The 23,577-nt window shown below is 30.8% G+C and overlaps 1 protein-coding gene across 1 annotated transcript in view; it reads left to right on the top strand.

The window, feature by feature from the left end:
• Positions 1-254: 254 nt before the first annotated feature.
• LOC113548234 (bromodomain-containing protein 4) overlaps positions 255-23,577 on the top strand; it is a 38,336-nt gene continuing 15,013 nt past the window's right edge. Inside the window, 1 exon segment of the mRNA XM_026949009.1 lies at positions 255-577. The gene's annotated coding sequence lies outside the window, so the exon portion shown is untranslated.

The following is a 23,577-nucleotide window of genomic DNA, read 5'->3' as shown; positions in this document are numbered from 1 at the left end:
GGAAGGGAAAATCGCGGTGGTACTATAATAGCACAATATCTCATATATAGTAGGCATACAATAGTTGCAGAAGAAGAGGAAAAAAAGCGCGTTCACAAGTCTGACGGAACGCATGATAATATTATTGTAATATACGCGCGCGTCCTGCCGCCGCCGTTTACCTGTCGCTGCCGGGGTGGGAGGCGCGGCCGTCTCGCGGACACGGGTAAAAACCAGGATGGCGCGCCCGGCCGGGTATCACTCGTCCGCGAACGACCGACGGTCGTCGAATACGCCGAATAATATCCGCGTCGCCTCTGTAACACATATACCTACTATATTAGTATAATAATCATACGATTCATTTCTGTTATACCTCGCACATCATACGACATAATATACCGTTGTCATCAACTGACTGAACGATACTTACGCATTTTTATATAAAAAAAAAAAAAAAAATTAATAAAATCCTTACGTCTGAATGATATCGCGCATGACCCGCGACCGAACACCGACCGCCGACGACTGACGTCTCACCGCCGCCTGTAGCTGTGGTACGACCCCGGAACCCTTACGGCATCCGCATCCGCAACAGGTAAGTGCAACCTCGGGACGCACAGTCTGCCTGACTATAATGTGTATTATCATTTACAAATTTCGTATGATTATAATATCGCAATATATAATATTATAATGTTTAATCGTCGTAACTAATACCGTGTAATGATCTGGGTATTAGGCAAAGATTACGTTTTACGTTGAAACGCATACGATTTTCGATTATTTCGTCTCTGGTCCGGTGTTTTTCTCGACTTTTTTTTTTTTTTAACTCTTTTCGTTAGCTATACGTAAAAATATTTCGATACGAATCCACCGGTGCCCGCAGAGTTCAATACTTATAATAACCATCCCGTTTACGCGGGATCAATGTGCACACATTTTTTATTTATTTTTTTCTCATTCAATAAATTTCTTTACAATTTACTACAAATACATTGAAAAAAATGTAAATATAGTACAGAGATAATGAATATATCTACTCCTGTAAGCCTTGGCTTGTTACATCATGGGTAAATATGATCCGTATGCGCAAACCCGTGTACCGATCTCTCACAGGCCACAACCAATTTATATTATTGACGTACTTATGCGTATTACATCGGTTCGGATGGACGCGAGCAATCAATACGCACTGATGATAGTAATAGGTATACAATCAAAACGGCCGCGCGGTAAAATTTGCTGATGAATAGCAAAATTGAAATATTTCGGTCAGGGCTATAATAATACGTCATGTGCTTACTTAACGCGTGGATATTAAAATATTATGAAGTGTTTAATAAATCGAGGGCCGCGTCTGTACTGCAGCGACCGTGGTACTTGTTAAATAGAAAAATTTAATGAATTATAGATAAAATTATTGTATGTACGTATAGAAACACACATATACCTATATGTACTTAATTTTGCCGACATTTCAACAATTACAGAATTCAAAAGTAATCGTGAGTATTAAATAAAACCCCACGCCGATAATAAATATGTACATTTTATAGTTCATTGTTTTAAGAAATTTATTTACTCGTGGTGACTTCAACCGATATGGTGGTATAGTGTTTGTTTCCGACGAATGGAAAAGTCATGTAGGCACAAACGTATTATTATAAGCGTTTTATCCACATACGTCAATATATATTATATATATTTGAGTCGTGTATAGAAAAAACATACATTATCTGTAGGTTTATGACTGGGTGTACATGAAATCGTTGAAATCTTAACAGTCATTAAGTCTTCCTCAATCGTCCTTCTTTTTATACTCTCGTGTAGATAATATAATACTATGCTAGTATCACGTAGGTAGATTGTAGATATATCGTACACAAATAATACATTTAATGACCACTGATTGAGTTGACGAAAAATTGTTTACAACGATTTTTGTGCTTAACTAAATGATTTTCTCAAACGATCTATTGTTTTGAAATCATATTACGTAATTTCGTGATTTTTGTCATTTGCTTTATTGAGTATAATACATTATAATGTATTATTATATTAAGGAGTTACTAAGTTCAACAAGAACAAATTTTTATACACCACAAAACTGTAATAGGTAAATTAAATACACAACTCTAAGTCCATAAATAAAATTGTTAATTTTACTTCTAAACCACTAATAAATATTTAAAACAATAAATACATTTTTTATACTGTTTAGGTTTGTTAATAATATTCTAGTCAATTATATTAGAATAAAAATCGAGTTTAAAAATTAATTTTTTTATATTAAAACAATACATATTATTACTATATGATTATTAATAAAAAATATGTATACAATATGAGTAATATGACTGTTTTTTATAATATCCAAACTTCATCCAACACGATCATTATAAATTGTAATTTTAAAATAAAATTATCTAAGAAAAAACACATTGCCTTATTTTGGGTTGTCTGTCAACGGGAGAGATTTTAATTCAATATTCCATTTTTTTTTTGTATCTGTCAATTTTGAAATGAATCGTACCATTACTACCATTAGTTTTTTTCCACTTCTACATGATATGTAATAATATATGCATGTTGCATATTACTTATATATGATTCTCAGTTTGTTATGGCGATGTATGTTTTTTTTCTTTTTATTGTAATACGTTTTTACAGCGTGTCCAAACGTCTATTCATATTGATTCTATATGTTTAATAGTCCAATGTATCATTCCACTCAGATAATTTGCATTAAGGTGTCTTCTGTTTCAGTGATATTCGTGATCATGTATTGATCCAAATGTAAACTATTCGTCTGATTCGAGTACTGAACGCGCGTGAGCGTTTTCGCCTACATAGTCTTGATGTACTCGCTTAACAGTATAGTCGAGTATCACGAGTGATAAGTCATTCGCTGATCAAATAATTTCATTTCATGCACCTATATAATACTATATCCGAAATAATATAAAAAGTATTTAATTTGATTTAGTTTAATTTTAAAAATTACAATGTATATATTACATCTACCGCCTACCATACACGAATGTAAAAATAAAAGTGAACCGTAAAACGACACCCAGATGTCGCATGCAAATATAACATGTACATAACATCGAAGCACTTATAACAATATAATAGTAATTTGACTTTTCGCATCAATTACCCAAATGTGAAAGTATTACGCTTATTTTCGTTTTGAAACCCTACACTCGCTTTACCGTTTAAACACCATTACAATTTTCTTTTTTCCAATGTATAACCGAACACGAATGTAGCATAAATGTAATTAATACCGAACAATGCAGACTATCTAATAATATAAAGCAGTGAATTAATTCGGCTACTTGATAATATAATAAGTTTAAAATTAGAATAGAATAGTCTCCGACACATTGACACGGTGCTGCGATCGTCGTAATTAGATAATCTTAATCGTCAACGACGTGCGTACGTGAATATACGAGTGAAGTTTAACGCGACGACTATTACAGTCTATTATAATGACTGTCATCGAATAACAAATCGATTATCGGTAAAGTCCTTATAGACGCCACTGTAACAGTCGCCAATCACAGCGCCGCGCCGTGGATAACAGCTTCTATAATACACATTTAAGAGGTATAGGTACCTCCTATATACCTACGCACACAATACGCTATATAGTAACCTTGTTCTTGACTCGTTCCACTGTCTAAACACGGAGGACAAGTTAGGGTTCGACTAAACTATAATCTAACAAAAAATCTTACTCGATTTATTTAATAATTAAGGTTTAGCGTTCACAGGCGTTTTATCCTATTCCCGAGATTTCAATCGTTTCCATCTATTCGAGTAGGCATAATATTATCTGTATATATACATGTATATTATATATATAATTTATTATATGTACCTAATGAAATAAAAGTATAAAATTATATTTGTACAAATGGACACAACAAAATATAATAATAATGCGGTCAGATCTAGTTTTATTTTTTTTCAAATCACTCGATTTTCGAGTGAAAGTATAATAGTGCATTCTGCTGCTTATCCCGTGCACGCATATTGTCATTATTATATTAACCGTATGTATACAATTGTGTATCATGTATCCGAACACCCATGAATATATCCATTTACACTCTCTAATTGCATTATAACTCAAACAAATTTTCCATACGTATGTACGTATACATCACCTCTATAGCCGGTATGTATGCGTATGCGTACGCGTACCTATATAGATTTGATATTGTTTCCCTCGCAATAATTTCACTTTTCACTAAACCGGTCGCCTGCCCTTAACTGGCAGACGCGATCGCTTTCTACATATATGCGCTCGCCATATAAGTATAATAGTATAATATTATGTATTTGCGTATATAATATGTATACCTAATGTACGCTTGCACCTAGAAGTAAATTGTTTTTTCGGCTTGCGCGGTATGGCGATGACGGCATATTTTCATCTGTCGGAAAGTTTTTTCGGCGTTCTCCTTGTCACCGAGTAGATTGCAACAGCATAATACCTATATTTGGAGCCACCCAACGCGCATACCTGCACACTCGCGCATACACGTACACAGCGTGTATACGAAACCGTCTATATCGTAATCGTGTTCTGTAAACCTTTTCGCCGGTTTTCACGTTTTGTTTCCTTTATATATATATATATATATATACATGTATATATATGTTGTGGGAAAACGAATAGCCTCTGACCCAAATCGACGACCAGACGCACAAAAGGGAGATGCATGCGAAATGTACTCGTTGCGCGATCTTGAAACGATTACGATCTACTATATAGAGTATATAGACAGTGCACATGCTGAACATTTAAAATATAATAATTGTACGTTTTAAAGTCTACCACAGCACGCGGATGAAAGAGTTTAACGATTTTCCCGTAACACTGCAGCTCGTTAGTAGCTATATATGTACATGTGCTGGAAGTTTAAAGGGTAGTGCCAATGCATTATATACATATACGACGACAACGATAACGATTTATCGGACGACGTGTATCTGAAGCGCGTACATATAGGTACACGCGAACGTTGGTTCAAATATACCGTACGACCAATGCGGTCTCCCATTTTTCCGGATTATGAATAAATAGAACTTACACTGTATAGTTAGACAAATATTGCTTTAAAAATTATTGGTTTGAATACCGTATTACAATGCGGTCGTCTACGTTTTCCGGTCATGATATAAATATACTCACAGAATTTATTGAACCAATATATTTTAATGTCTGAATTCTGTGGGTGGTGTTAATACAGACAATACGTTTTCTACAAAAATAGGTTTAAATTATTTTTTACGTCACCTCACACCATCATACTATATTATACTATAATAAACGACGACGACGGACGAAGTCGGTGATTCGATACAGTATCCCATGATCAATTAGTATTTATAATAATATTGTGTCGTAGTGAGTCACATAATTGCGTTCGTTTTATACCTATAACTTACAGATGTATTCCAACAATATCAGTATAAATTATTTTCGAACATATTTCCTATTTGTTCACTAGAAGTTTCATTAAATATGCCTATTATAAAAACTGTTTTCCCTACATACTATATATAAATGAGATAAAAATATTTAAATCCGACGTTCTCATAGTTCAATATATTTCGATTTCATATTAAAAAATATCGAACCCGGAGGTTGTATCGAAGCGACCCGAATTTCCCGTATAGACACAAGTTGCATTCTGGTAAATGTTATAGACATTCGTTAACGTCGCTGAGTGGCCACTGCAACAGTATCAAATGCCATATTATTATACATTATGACTTTATATACCTACCTACGTAGTATAATATATCTACAACATACTGTAATAATACTTGTGCGTGTATTATAATTTAATAGTACGCGCGCATAAAACGATAGCGATGATGATAATAATAATAATAGTAATAACGAGACGATAATTTATGCGTATCATATCGGTGTGCATGTGTGCGAAATCCGCCGCAGGAATCCTTAATACACATTACAAACATACTACATGCAATATATTATGTATAAGATATAATATGATTTCCACGTGACGTCGCGTATTGTACCTCGTCATACACGCGAATATATTTTATATTATAACTAACGGACGGCGGCGACATTGGGTGACACTTCGTCCTGCTCGTGTACCGGGGTTGTTGACCATCAATGACGAGTCGTGCACATACGTCCAAATATATAACTACATGTATATTAATGTGAAAAGGCCACATGTGAGGATATACGGGGTGATCTGTTTAACGTGAGACACTCATTAATTCAGAAAACTCTTAACGTTTTTGAACATATTCCTTTTATGTAGGTACATAAGTAGTTAGAAAACCACGTTTTTGAAAAACAATATATTGTTTCTATTTTTATCGTTATTCACTTTTGAATTATTGACATTTTTAAAGGCCAATATAAATTTTTAATTTCAAGCAGAATATGTTGTTCAAAGTATTTCGATCGATCAAAATCAAATTTTGGAAAAAAAACAGTTCATTAGTTATATACTTATACAAGTATTTAAAGTTTATACGAACGTAGTAATAGACAAAAATTTTGCGGAGTAACCCTAGTTGTATAACTACTCTATAGTACTGATTGTCTAAAATGTAAATACTTATTAATTATAACTATAAGCTACAATAAAAATTGTTTTAAACTAGAAAAATTGTACAACATATAAAGTAATTATTTACCATTAGCACAAGTGATAAAAGAGTTAACATAAAAAGACAAAATAATTTAGGATAAAGTAAGAAAGTTACAAACAGTAACAAGTTAAATTAATATAAAAAATTTAAAAACAATAACGGTAAAAAATACATTAAAAATATATTTTAAAAATAATGAGTAGTGTTACTAATTTATGTTAAATGGATCACCCTGTATAAAATATAATATAATAATAATAAAAATTGAATAATATGACGCGCGTACATATACATATTACATATATATCATAATAATAATAATAATATTATATGTGTATAGAAAATATTTACACCACGCCCTCTCCGCGTGCACACACTGCAATATATAATATATATATATATATATGCATATACCCATGCTGATATATACTTACATATATAGGTACGCGTGTGACAACCCGACGTGTCGGCGGCGTAAACGATTTGACTGATGTGTGGTTAGGACGCCCTTGACGCGCGGCCCGATCCGGTGGAAGGCGCGATATATTTGTCAACGGTTATTATACAATATAACATAACGACGTTTTATCTCCGTCGGATGCCAGTCGTATACGCGGTCTATCGCAATGGTACACACGAGCAATAGCAATATAATATTATAATATTGTATAGTTATTTGTACTGAACGTGTATGATAAACAGTAAACACCGTTTATTATTGTTATACCTATTGTATTACGGCCGGTAATAACCAACCGACTCACCCCGTAGACTTCCGGGATATAGTTTTGTTTATTATTCCCTCGCGCGATCGATCCACTCGCTAGTCGATCATCATCCGGCCCGAAACGATCTATTTCGATCGATCGGCAACTATTAAATCATTTTAAGTGATAGGTACAGAAGCATTTGTGATACGTATAAATGTCCAAACGCGAACAGGTTCGGAAAAAATCATATTATACTAGATTCCCGTTAAATTGTCATATTTTTCATATAATTTCTTTAACCTCGAAATCTTCGTATATAACGGTGCTAACATTATAAGATGTAAAAAAACAAACCACATTTTTTTCCACAAAAGTTGGTCTGCGATGATATATTCCTCGGATGAGGTATATAATTTGTTAGTTTTTGGACTTGGATAAACTGTTATTACAGTCGGCGGTGCACCGTCGTCGTCGGGTCCAATTAACCGTTAATGTCACATTATTATTATATATATATATATACGCAAAAAAAATCAAATTATATTAATAAATGGTCGTTTTTACAAGGGAACATTAAAAAAATTCATAATATTATCTTAGAAATTACAACTGTAGAAAATACTTGTGTTTACTTGCATATTATTGTATAAATATTAAGCATTGAATTTACCTAAATAAATATTTTGATTCAAACTTCGAAAAATATTTTTATTCATCAGTCATCTCATCAATAAAACATTAATAAACAGCGTACGCCATACAGGTAAAGTATGACAATTTGAAAATTATGCGACCATACACGGGGATAACGCGCTAGCTACTACATTATAAGATGCGTCGAGAACCATTGTACTGCAAGAGACATAAATAAAACGACACGGACGAGACATTGTTGACAGTATAATGTCACGAAGTGTTAAATTTTAAATGATTAACTGATTCTATTTGAGTGCAAAATTTCCGACATAATTGACACTTCAGACTGTAGATTTTCTAATACATGTTTTTTTCTACCATGTGTGTAGGAGGTTAAAGTTGTTATATGGTTTACACGCGTGTGTATCCAATTTCGACAACAATTTGATAAACGTATCTACTACGGTTTACGAGAGTAGACGCCAATAATATTTTTTTTCGAAACTTTCAAAAATATATGATACAATGATAATACATATAATATTATAAAAAAATATTATTGGTTCGATTTCACAAACTAATGTCACGTAGATATGTAACACGTTTGTTCGCGCTATTCGCAGAAATATGTTTATCCGTATCGAATAAAAAAAAAAATATTAATACCTATATCAGTTAAAAATATATTTTGAAAGGCACACGTGTTTCCATCAATCTATAAAAAAAGTGAAATGAACTATTTATCTATGTTTAATCTTTACGGGGCTTCTGTGTAGAACGTTTAATGTAATTACTAAAACTTAGTGTATGCAGACCGCGCGTTAACCCTCAAATGGAAACATCGGTTAAATTTGAACCTTGACGAGTATATATTATATAATGTTTTAAGCTAAAGGTTAAAGGTAGCATACATTTAATACATTTGGGTGAATTGATAGTGGGGAAAATACGAATGAATAACATATATCTTAAATTTTTGTTATAAATTTGATATAATATATAATATGTATAATTATTTATTACGTCATGGAAGTATTTTTTCAATAATTTATATGTAAATATTAACACTTAATTTTCCATAACTTGCAATATATTATATATTGACTGTAGATTTATACATGATGTTGAGAATAATTGTGAATTGTAGTAATTAAATGATGATTGTGGACACTCAACCATGGTATCGTATCACTAAACATACAAGTAAATATAACGATGAATAATGTTCGACGGGTGATCAAGATGATCACGTGATATATTATTATTATTATTGATAATTATCATTAAAAGCATATTATTTAATTTTTGAGTGCTTTTCAATGCAGACTTATTAAGATCAGAATTAAAAACGATTCACTCAAGCAGTATTTCGCTTTTTGTCCACCTTTATAATTATTATATAGCCATTCCGTCGACTTGTATAATATGAATTTAACTCATCTTACGCTGTTGTCGTAATTATAATTTATAATATTTCTGTCAGTGTGCTTTATCAATATCTCAATAAACATATTCAAACAAATACCGAAAATTAATATTTATATATATTACATAACAATTAAATTTCGTTTAGATGAAACTTATAGACTTGAAAACTACTGAGTACTGAGCCAATTAACATTAAATTTTTCAAACATTTTCTTAGACTCGTGAAGTATTTATATAGGTTTACAAAAGAAATTTCATTTTTTATCTGTTAAAATACAACACTATATTTTTATATGTATAGTTACGATTAATCGCGTTGGGTTTCGTCGCTTTGAAACAATCGGCCACGGCCGACCTCCCACGCGCAGCAGTCCACTACACCGCAACACGGGTATTGGTTACATTATTTGGTCTTAACTAGTGGCCTCTACTTCGATATATCATATTAACGACGACGATATATTGGATACCGTTTAACGTTATTGATTAATACGCAAGCATAAATTATTTTTATTGTTTTTTAAGCTATGACGCGCTAATTATGACGAATATATTTGCCTGTATGTATGTGAGCAGGCACTGTTCCTACCACAATCCAAGTCAATTTCTTTCGATTTATAAGTATCGCGACCTATGTCAATAACAATTATTATCGACCATGTTTACTCGAAAAGCAGAGAGATCGGCGAAATGTCCCTTTCACACGACATCGCACTATTTGCCCCTTTGAACGATTTCCAAAACGGTTATCCATTATTATATAATTGTATGTACCTACACAACGCTTTCTATAGTCCGACTAAATTATGTTTCGCATCCTATACCGCGTGATACAGTGGTAGCGGCGACAATGCAGCAAAGACACACAATAAAATATAACGTTTGATTATAAAGGTCGAGGTCGCATATATATATAAATATAAGTGTATAAAATAAAATTATGAGATTTCACGGCAAAACCTGTATCCGGCAGAGCTTTTCAGTCAATTAAACACAATTAAACGATTATCTATTTTTTTTTTTTCATTTATTTATTTATTACTATCTTCAGATCGCACCGCTCTGCCGCATTCGTGTCCGTCGCGTCTTACACACGCAACTGCACTGTGCAACCGCAATGACCTAGTAAAGACGGAACAAAACAAAAAGAAAAAAAAAATCCGCGTAAATAACGGCGGCGACGGGGCGACAGCGCTCCGATGAGATGTTTATCGTTCTCCAGCCTGCAGAACCCATAGCTCATAACACATTATAGGTAGTACGCAGTGCGCAAGAGGGTAGGTATATAACAACAGCGGTCGCATTCCGAACAGGATCTTATGATTATATTAATAATAATTTAATAACAATAACAACGATATTATTAATATATATATATATATATTATATTATATTATGTTATCCTTTTCGCCGTCGCGAGTACTATACGATTTATATTTTTTTCCCCTATAAAATATGTTCACTCTAACTGGACGACGTCCTCCTCGTCGTCGTCGTCGTTTGATCGGTATATTATTAGGTACTTTATTTTAAATACACTTTCAAAAACATTACGCCAAGCCGATAATACACATATAAATAGGAGATATTATAAACCTGATGGTCGGTCAACCGATACGAAACACTCCCAGTCACGTTTCCAGAGTCACCACGGGGTTTTTAATAAACCCATTCAGCTGTTCATACATAAAATATATATAATAATATGTATGTATAATATACGCTATATATAGTCGTTGTCGGTTCGCTTATTTTTCTTCTTTACACTCATTCCCCGTGCTTCGTGCAAAATATATTATAATGGTACACATAATTTTTGTTAATCGAAAGTGCACATTTTAAATAGTATACATATAATGTTATAGTAATGTTATACATGCACGCATACATATTATGACACACATGCGTTTTTCCGAACCGTTGGATTTCGTTGCTTTCTAGAGAAAAGATCACACGGGACGAACGAAGCCGCGTGCAAATACCTAATAATATTTTTTACTCGATCGGTTCATATTTTAACAATAACTACGATGGGAGGTTCGAATTATAATCGCCTGCACAAGCGGTATAATTATTAGTAAGACATAGGACTTCTAACATTTGCATATTTGTTGTGCGTAATCGTAAAAAGGCCAACTAGATATATTTTATATCTGCATATTTTTTAATAATGTTATTAAAAAGACAGTAACGACAATCCATTATTATAATAACATAATTTAAAGGCATCCGCACACCGTGTATAGAAGAAGAAATAAGCAATACATTTTCAAAGAAATTAAGTTCATAAATCGATCAATGTAAGTGAATATGTCCTGATCAATAAAAAATAAAGTTAGTTTCATTCAAATAACATTTTTTTTTAGTTTTACTAGATGTTTGGGAATAGTATGAAATATAATATTTAAATTAGGTAATTGTAATTTCTTATTTTAAATGATATTTATTAATTAAACCTTTCAAAAAACTTAAGTGTGTATTTTATGGTTTTTAAGCACATGCATGCTCGCATATAATATAATGTATATAATTATTAGTATTTCCCACCCTACGTGTAGTCGTATAATTTCGTATGTCATACGCGTTTTTTTCCATCCAAACCGCGATATTCAGTGTTCTAACATTATAATATTGTGATTTATACGTAGATATAACATATTATTATACTGGTTCCTGCGCTCCTGACAAAACAGAGCTACTCGATGAGTGTATACTTAAACGTCTTGTGTACTATGTAGATATTCTACAACGGTAGCATTTCCGTCGCGTTTCCCACAAGTACGGTAGCGTGGCGGCGGCTCGGCCGTCTTAATTGAATAGCATAAAACTGCAGCAGTGAAAGCACGCGCATTATTTTTGTTATTATTATTGTATTTATGCGTATATTATTATGCACTATAAAACGCGTACTGAAACGAAGGGGAAAAATGAAAATAATAATAAAATATAAACAAAGGATAATACGTTTTTAGGTCCGGCCAGGTCTGTAGAACATTTTTCCACGTGATAATTAGAAACGCGCGCACTTTCTGTTCAACTGCAGCGGACTGTTTCACAGACGGCAGGGACCCTTCGCTTTTTGTATAATATAAATGATAATCAGCGACCATCTAGAAGTTAACGATACATATTAAACTGCAATATAATATATTATGTACATGTGTTATTACATATACACGACAAGTTATAAGAATTCATGTCATAAAATCCTATAACGTCGGAAACAAGGTTACCTGCGACTTTAATACGATTATATTCCGCACCGAGATATATCTATAATATGTATATAGGTATGTGCAGATGAACGTACATATTATCAGCATCCGGGAAGATGGTTTTTTCTACTTTGCCGGTAACTCCGTGATATTTTCAAAAATGTTAATGATAATTTTCGCCCAACAGACGTTTTATCTTCGAACTCTCGAATTTATTTAATAATTATATGGAATTTCGTAAATCGATATATGATTCACCGCATTACGGCTTTAATGAAATTCTCAATACGTTCGCTAATAATTTATTTTATTTATAGTTTATGAATCATTATTCTGTTACTCACCGGTGGACCACCGCTCATTTGCTCAATTTAATACATTAATGTTTCGGATTCTGTCGAGAAAGTGAAATCATCCGTGGTCATCAGTTGGATATAGTTGTACACACTGCATAAATTAATTAATATTCGTTATTAAGTAGACACTCTGGAATATCACTACCTATATTATAATAAATGTATAAAATTAGTATATTATTATTTAATATAAAATATTTATTAAACCCGTACATTTAAAATGTAGAATGTGTTTAAAAACATTTTAATATATATATATTTTATATTAACAATTGTCACACACACACACACATATGTATGATACACATAGCACATAAACATATAAAAGTTCCGACTAAAACAGTTATGAAAAATAAAAACAATTGTTCCATGTCTCATAAATCAAGTTGTGGCGATTGGTGTATAAAAAAAAATGTATAAAAATGATATACTTTTTACAAATCAAATTGTTGGAGACAACAATGGCTACGGTGAATATGTCATAAAAACAGATCCAGTTACTTTATAATATTCATAAATATTATATTGTATAACCAATCTTAAAAAAAAATCAATTTAAAATGAGAAACAATAAGAAAAATAGTTTTTATTTCTATAGTTATTATTGAGAGACTTAAAAAACCTCAAATATTATTAATTTATCGGTTATTTATACTTTGAAAATAATTTTTATAGTTTATAAGTTTTACACCATAATGAAATAAATGAAATTACTAACATAAATGTTTTATTACTATGGAAATATAGTATCGCAAAAAATAAAATATAATGTTTCGTTCAGCTGCTGAAACATAATGTTCTATTTAACCTAATGGGACATAATGAAAACATATAATATCAATGTACAGAGATTTAATTATATTTACAGTAGGTTTTAGGAAAAATATTCGAGGTGAAGTATCCGAAAAAAACAAGAAACCGGAAGAAAAATAACCAAAATTAAATTGAAAATAAAATGTATTTTTTATGTAATTATACTAAACAAATATTATTTTTGATTTAATTTGCCTATCGACTATTTTTTTCAATACCCTCGTAAATTGACCTGCTAACGTAATTTCATTCTTATTTGATCACAACAAATATACGATTTGTTTAATTTAAATTTTTCATTTAGTCATTTACTTGAACACATTATACTATTTAACTATTATGATGATGTAATATTTACTAATATATCATAATATTAGTCACATAATATATTATTATGTCTTAAAAAATAAACAATATTTTTTTAAATAATATTGTCAAGTTAGAATAAATATATTGTATATTTATAAAATACTAATATATAATCGAATAATTGATTAATTATTGATCACATATATTATGTATATTTTTCACAACTATGAAATCAAAATGTATTATTTATTTTTGTATCAACGATCGAAATATCAAATTATCTACATTTATAACACGACCCTAATTATATTTAAAATATACTTCATTAAATAATCAATTTTTAAAGACTTGCATGAAAAACTTAATCGATATTTATATGTTCATAAATAACTTAATTTTAAAAATAATTACCACTAATGTGGTGTCTCTTATATAAAAAAAACGTACTAAGTAATTTATTTATCTTTGGTAGGTTTATTATATTCGACGGTAGATATTCGTCGTCGTGGTCATTGGTCAAGTTCGACTTGTGACACGTACCAACAATTTATTATCGAAGCGATTAACGATATATGCCATCATTGAACGTAGTTAATTATAATAATATATATTGGCAATTGAAAAAATATGTATTCAAATAATTGTAAACGTTCACATTTATACCCTAGGGGTGACCATTAGGAATATTTTATTAACCGTAAAAATAAATGAAGATATTATTTTTATTATTTTAGTTTATATGTGCCCAATGGGCACTGCTCGTGATAAGTATGTATCAAAAATTAAACTTGTACCTAACATACCTACTATGAATATACAAGTATATATTTTATAACAGATCGTTATAATACGAACCATTTTATATAATGATACGGTTTTAATATATTATAAAGTATACATTTAGTTTATAGTCATCCAAACAGCTATTATTATTATTATTTTTTTTTTTTTGGTTAACGAGAAGAATTATTATTTTAAAACGCGTATCCAATTAAAATTATAAACGGTCGGTTTTTAACATTATCGTGTATAGGTAAGCGATCATTGTGCGCTGCAAAACCGAGAGTGTAATAATTCTGTAACGCACTTTTCATATTCATTCCGGTGGCGCTTCTTTTTTACGCGTAGCGCATTCACACAGACTCGACATCATACTCTCATTATAATATAGTACATGTTTATACGTCTTAATAATACCTATACGTCGTGTGCACTTTACTTTCGTCGGATGTGTCGAGTCGAACTGCAGTGCAATATATACGCCCTATATACGCCGCTATTCAATAATGATGATGCATAGGTATATGCCTATACTTATACGTTCATATTGTACTGCACACGTGTATGTAATGCCATGTTCGACAAAACATGTTCCTATATATCTACGAGTAATCTAAATACGTACCTATATGACGCGCTTCAATACCAAACGCGTTTTCGAGTGTGGCGATAGGTTTTTCTTTTTTCTTCTAGTTTATTCGATTAAACTATATACCTAACACGCACATATATAATAAAATATGGACCTCTGTGCCTACGCGGTGCGTTATAGTTTACAGTATACAAAATGTGTAAGTGTTCGGGTCCCATTTCACTGTGCAGTGTGCATAATATAGGCTTCGTATTCACCGCAAAACGTTAGATATATGATGGTAGCACCGGTGCACACAACCTTTTAACGACGATTCTTAAGACTCTGACACACATCCTGAAATCGAATTTACACCTGTACAATATTATAATATATAATTTTCGATTTTATAATATAATATACACGTAGGTATACAGAAATCGAACCTGACCGCGGATGATAACTTTATTGATAAAAGTGCATGTTTTCTATTATTTGTCATTATGTTTGTTATGATTTATTATGAATGTTATGATTTGTGTGCAAGCGTGAGTATGCACCGTGAATATTTTAATGTAAGAAAGCAGACGGACAATCGAGCGTGTTCGAAAAACACATGTAATTACGTTAATCCTCGGCATTATTATTACACCATTAATAAAAGTGAGAAAATTATACACAGTGAGTGACTTTAAATATATATATAACACCATTGATGCATCTCCTTCCATAAGTTACGCTAAATCGTATGTGTATATATAATTATATATGATAAAATTGTACTCTCACGAATTGTTATTAAAATGTTAGTGTTTAAATAAACGAATTTTATTAACATTAAATTTTATTATTTATTTATTTTCATAAACATGTTTATTTAAAAAAAGAAAAATTATTAGAACTTTTTGTTCACGAGTATACAGCATCATCATTTTAATGTACAACGATACTAAACTATATCATTCTTGATACGTACAACTTATATTAAATAGTAATAGTGTTATGTTCAAAGAACTGTAGTATTATTATTGATGAATAGATTGTTCTGTAAATGTATATGTGAAAAAAATTCCACGCAATAATAATTTTATAACGTACTAAATATTTAAAGCAGTAGCTTAAGAATGCATTTAAATTAATTTTTTTATTATTGTCTTTTAAATAAAGATACTTACTACGTGCAAAGGCTATAGATTTAAAATATAAGTATAAAACAAATTATAATTTTTGGTTGATTGGACTAATTTAATCGTTGCCTTTTTTCGTCTTTTCTTTTAATTATTTACTTCGGAAAAATAAACAAACTCATTGAACCTCTTCGAACAAATCCGCCCGTTGCCACGCCTATTTAATCCTACTTTATTATCTCATAATGACTGCATTATTAAATCATATATATATTATACATGTGTACATATAATTAGCTCAATTTTCATCTCTTTAGGTGTATACCAATCGTGTAATTTGATTTTATATTTTAATACATAGTGTTCGATGTCATAAAGTTATTTGTAAATATCTGGAAAATAAAAATAATATAACAATTATATCTGCAGGAAATGTTGATAAACAAAAATTATTTACTTTAAATTGTCCTGACTGTAGCCTATGAATTAGTTCTATAAAGAAAACCCGTAAAAAATCAAATTCGGACGCTTATAGTAACCCATCTGTGTATACATAATTAGACCTTTCGACGAGCACTAAAAATATATTACACATAATAATAATAATATGATAGACATTATAGACAACCAAAAAACAATACATTGATTTGTCCCAATATTCTTGCATAATATTAACACTTACAGTATCAATACTAGCTGCGAGTTGTGGTTTGCGGTATATAGAGGTATAGGTGCTTACACGAATGATATTTCCGTTTGAATACTTAGGGTTAGGTTGGGTGACGGTGACGGCGCCTGTGGGTTTGATATGTATATTATTATATGCCTTAATAATATATAGGTTCAATAGGAACGTATATAATAATATATATTATATGTATTACACGCTATTTTTTTCGCACATTATTATTAAATTCCAAAACAAAATATGTGAGTGTACACGTGCTTCTGTGTGTGTGTCGTAGATCATTGTTATTGTGCGACGAGCCGACGAATAAGAAAAGATGTACGCTTTTCCATTTGTCGTAGTACGTGTGTGCTCCATATATTATACATTATTATACCTACAACGGGCGCGCGATATCGGTTGACCGAATAATAATTATCATTTAATCACCGCGGTCCGAACATGATTGTGAGTATAATATGATACCTATATTATACGACTTGTCTGGAATGAAACCTATATAACGTACACGGCAGTATCGTAGTGTCAGTATTTCTGAGAGGAGAGAGAGGTCAAAAAACATTCAAAAACACATTTTTTTTTTACTGTTACCTATATATATATATTTCATATAGCATATCTAATAATATGTATGCCAATATGAACAAATCTATTGTTATTTAAGTAATTATATCTCTTTTTCTTAAACTTATAGCCATAATAATATTCTCCTTTTCAATCACGCATCAGCTGCTATTTCCTATTGTTCTGTGCGTATATAGTGTTTATTAAAAATTATATTGATACAACATAATCAACATAATCCTGATAACATTTTATGTTTATAATAAAACAAAACCATTACAGATCATTTTTTTATTTATATTTTACCTACCTCTGCAAGTTCGTTAATGATCATATACGTAATATTAAACAGGGTGATTATTTTAATAGTAAACAATCATTTTCTAAAAATATATTGACTTTTTTTAGAAATATTCCTTTTACATTATTTTTCACTATTTTGAAGTTATCGTTGAATATTTTTCTCAGAATTTTTATTTACAAATAATGAAATAACAAATAGTTCATTTATAGTTGTATAATTATTCAAAGAATTAATGATGGGTGAATAAGTGAACTAACATTTTGCGGGATACTTATCACCACTTTACCTGTTAATCTATAATTTATAGTTTAGATATTTAGCTTTATAACTATAATTAACTAGGTACTCGTTCAAAATTCAATATTTATAGATACAAATATTTTACTTATGAATATAAAATTAAAATGTGTGTTTTTGAAAAAAAAATAGAAAATTTATACAAAAACCGTTACAATAAAAAAATCGTAAAAAATGTAATTATATTTTTTAAAATATGTCGTTATGTTAGGACTTGAAATTATATATAAAATAAAAAATTTAAATACTTTTCGAGATGATGAATGTTGGCTGTACTAAAACAATTATCTGTATATATTATACTGTATACGAAATAAACGAATCGGAAGTAACTGTCAATATTCGTGTAATAATGTAGTAGGCATCGTCTGCATGCCCACTAACTCTCCTCCGGTCTGCGAACAATCGGTTTTACGTTTAACGGTACATAACGTCTCCATCGCGAACTCTATTTATACGCCGATACCTATTATAATACGAGTATAAATGAGTGTGTGTGCGCGCATTATATTGTACCTATATACGACGACAATGCGATAGCGTAAAAAGTCAACATTTATCGGCGAAAACGACGTGTAGCCGACCGTTTAAGGACATGGCGCGGTGGCGACTAGGACAAAACTCAATGATATATATTATTACTATTATGTACCTATTGGTGTACAACATGCGTACCCACGTACGCATAGATAAATTGTCATTATTGTCCGTTTCAATGTATACGCGTTACGTCACGCCAGGGTGATTAACGCGTCCCATTAGGTAGATCATAATATTATTATTAGTGTAGAAACTGGTCGGGGAAATGAAATAAAAACAGTAAATAAATAAAACAGACAAATGACATGCTGCTTGGGGCCGGTAGCGCTGCATGCAACGCAATAAACGAAACCGTAGGACGACTGCTGAAGTTGGAATAGCTAATGTACATTGTATTTATGTATATTATTATTTATTATATTTTAAGTATGGGCACTGTGTACATTATACATAAATGCAGACTACAGAAGTCAGAGGTATATTGTGCGTGTATAAATTATACAACTTAATACGATTATACTATATTATGTTGTTACATCATTTGGAACAAATATTGCAAATATTTTCAAATGAAAACTCAAGAATATGTATCAACAAATTCTCCACGGTTTGTGAGAAACTTTGACATAAGTACACTACGATTAATCCAAAACTTTAAGGCCTCGTTAAAATGTTGGCTGAAAGTTTCTTCAAATCCATATTTTACAATAAGTCAGCAGGTTCAACGCACTACCGTCTCGACACATAGGACCACCATTCCAACGCTACACAAAACGAGGGCGCTCTCATGACTTAATTACCTATTTAAACTCTATTTAACGTATATATTGTATTAATAGTTATGCTAATCACTTGGTCACTACTCCATTACTACAATCAATTAATTTTATTTATCGCAGTTAGTAAGACGAAACATATACATATTTTTCATCCCTAGATATAGATAGCGCAAGCTAGGAATGTCTTATTGTATAAAAAATAAAAATAAAAATATGTAACATCAGTCGTATGGTTAGGTCAGTACTACATGCGTATTAATATGCTCTTGTCCGAGTGGAAACCAGTCGTATGATAATATTATAATACGACGCGGTAGAGATGTGTAACCGAGATACGCGCGCGCTTTTAATTCGACTGTTATAAACTTATAAACCGTTTGATTTTATTTATAAGTCTTATTCGTAAGTCGTGTACAATAGTATTATAAGAGTACCTACCTACCTACCTACCTACCTACCTACCTTACGCGTCGACCGATGACACGCTCGAAATACATAATAATATTAAACATCGCCGCCTATATACACAATAATAATATATCGACTGTATGGTGCGGCGCATAAACGTTCAATTAAAAATAACAGTCTCACGTTATAGATTTCCAACTGCGATAACACGTATAAATTTACGTATTATACATGAGTATCGTTTTAGATAGTAAAACTGTGTGTGTACAGTGTAGAGTTAATGAAACATTATAAACACGACCTATTTCCGCGGTCGTCATAAATTACTGGCGATCAATAAAAACATACATTTATACGCGCGTATCGAAAAAACACAGAATTTTTTTACCGTCAGTCGGAACGGTATTTAGACGACGTATATATACACCATATAGGTATGTTTACTCGCAGGGGATACCGTCACTTCTTAGGCCCGTCTTAGTGTGTGTCGCGAGACTCTCATCGTCGCGACGCTTACCACACACTATACAATAACAATACATAATAATCAGTGACGTGTTGAACATAAGGTCCGAATGATGGTCATTTAACGGAAACTTTGAGAAAAAACTGAGCGAAGCTGATCGGTGAGATGTCCGTGTTATATTTGTAAAGGTATATGTGTACTTATTAAAGTAAACTATTGTTACAATACTTTTGATGAATATTTAATCGTTATTATTTATTATATTAATAATAAACTAATCACTTTGTTTTGTGCCCATAATAAAAAATATCACGCGTTACTGATAATTATATAATAGGTATCGTTGATTGATGTTCAGGTGGACAACATCCTTGAAAAAGTATGTTATCGTTGGCTTAGTGGATATTTACCAGCTATCATAATGATATTGTAGTATCTTATAGTATTGTATGACCAATAATAAAATTAAATAAAAATATTACAGAAGAATATAACAGGTATGTCATATTTTCCGGTAGGTAGCATATTACAGTCAACATTAAAGAAATTATACCTATTATCTAATACAGTTACATATACTAACCCAATAATTACCAATGGGGTAACTAATTAAAAACTTGAGAGGGTAAAATAAGTTATTTGCCAAAATTAAATTGTTAATTTTTACAAAATTCAAAGACATATTTTATCGCTAAATAATACCGACATAAGAGTTCATTAAAAAGAAATTATTTATACAAGATTTAAAGCTTTCTACTGATGACATATCTGGGAGCGGGCAAAATTATATATTTTCACCCTCCCCCCACACACACACACACTCACACACTCCTTATAATTATGACATAAATTATACTATTATTCGTCAATTCAATCGTCTATGAATCTATGATATTATAAGAGGATGTCAGCGTACTATTTATTTTCTCTCTCTGACTCACGCGCAACATAGCAAATTTTACATTTACAATAATGACTAAGATGTATAAACAATTTCCAATTTTAAAATACTCATGACTCGCTTTAAAATTAAAATATACTAAAACGCTTATGAGATGTCCTAGATAATGTTCTTAACTTTAAATTTTATAAAAGGTCATTTCACTCTAGTTTGAGAAATTTATAATAATAATAAATGGTTATAGCCATTATTGTGAACGTAAAATTGTCTATGTTGCGCGTGGGTTAGAGAGAGATAACAAATACTACGCTGGCATCCTCTTAAGATTATTTCATACTAATATATTTACACTATAATATCAAGATGTACGTTACTGATATTATAATTTAACCGGTATTTAGCATGTATCGTTCGGATGCGTATGTTTGCCGTTCTTACAGTATTCCTATATATATAGACATTAAAACACTATGATTAGGCAATATATTATAACATGCAATATTAATTACTGATCATATTTAATTTTAGAGTTGTGAATAAATTACGCATAGAAACCAGGATGTTTGGGTATATGTTTTTACTCGTCAAATGTATAGGTACCTAATGTATACTATATGTTTTTGCACGAGTATATTATAATATTTTTTAATTTTATTTGATTATTTTAAAAATTATAAATTATTTTGTTTTTAATTTAGTTCTTCTATACATTTAATATCATAATATTGTATACACGATGTACTACAATCTACAAACACCGAAACGTATATATATATTATTTAATATATACAAATAATATCAACATTTTAAACTGTTTTAAAATGCACAATAATTTACAAATACGTATGTACGATACAATCTATTACAGAAAACACTAAAGCAATATTGTTTAAAATGACATGTTTAATACTAAATGTAAAATATAAAAACAATTTGAACTGTAGAGTTTTTGTGTAAATGGTATACAGTTGTAATAAAAAATTATTTTTCATTATTTTTAAATCCTTTTTTTAAATATTTATTTTATTGCCGTTTTTTACAATATTTTTTTCCCATCACTTATGTGTGTTGTGGCATTACATTTCAAATTAATACACCTACCGTTAATAGCTACTTAGCACTGAAACAGCCGAACGCAAATAAATCATTGATGATTTGGATCGCATCGCGTGCGTTCAACCGATGATAGCAAACAGCTAGTATAAAGAATTTTGATTCATTATCGAATACATCGTTTCAAACGGTTATAGGTAAACAATATTATATTTTTAAATACATTTATATACGCGTACCATCTATATAGGGTCATTGAAACGAGTTGGTTTAAAGGACTTTTGATCGCACACGCTTACGATAGTTATTTTAAAATATTATGCATACATATTACTAACACTCACCATCATACGACACCACACCATGATGGTACCTTATATGGAAAACTATAACGATACAAATGATAAACTAAAACACTTTGAGAAAATTGTAGTCGTAATTAATATAAAATGTAGGTGTATTAATTTTGGGCTTGTGCACAAGGCACAGAAATAATTACCTAATATTAATAATCAATGTTGACAATAGATAATAATGTTAATCATATATAACAATAGAGTAAATGTACGGAGAGAAGGAAAGAAATAACATAATATATTAAAAGTATATTATAAAAATTATGTCAATTAAGGTAAACAAATGTATGTAAGGTTAATGAAAGAATGGACAATTTTGAATTTTGTCAATGAAGACATTTGAAGTATTATTTAATAAGAAAAACGTGTTAATAAGTATTAATGAATTATATATGAAGTATTATCTGTTTAAAAATGTATATGGTTAATAATTCTACACAAATCTTAAAATAATCGTATGATTTTAAAATTAACACTTTTTAGCTATAGTTTTTCAATGTAACGTGACATACCTACATTAAAATAAATCAACGTTAAAAATTAAAATACTGCTTTTGCGTTATATTGAGTCTCAGAATTACCATAACCCGAGGAGATTTTGTTAAATGTAATTTTAATACTTCTTGGTCGGCTA

The sequence above is a fragment of the Rhopalosiphum maidis genome, chromosome 1 (genome assembly GCF_003676215.2).
Source record: "Rhopalosiphum maidis isolate BTI-1 chromosome 1, ASM367621v3, whole genome shotgun sequence".
NCBI classification, from domain to species: Eukaryota; Metazoa; Arthropoda; class Insecta; order Hemiptera; family Aphididae; genus Rhopalosiphum; species Rhopalosiphum maidis.
This window is presented reverse-complemented; position numbering and strand designations above follow the sequence as displayed.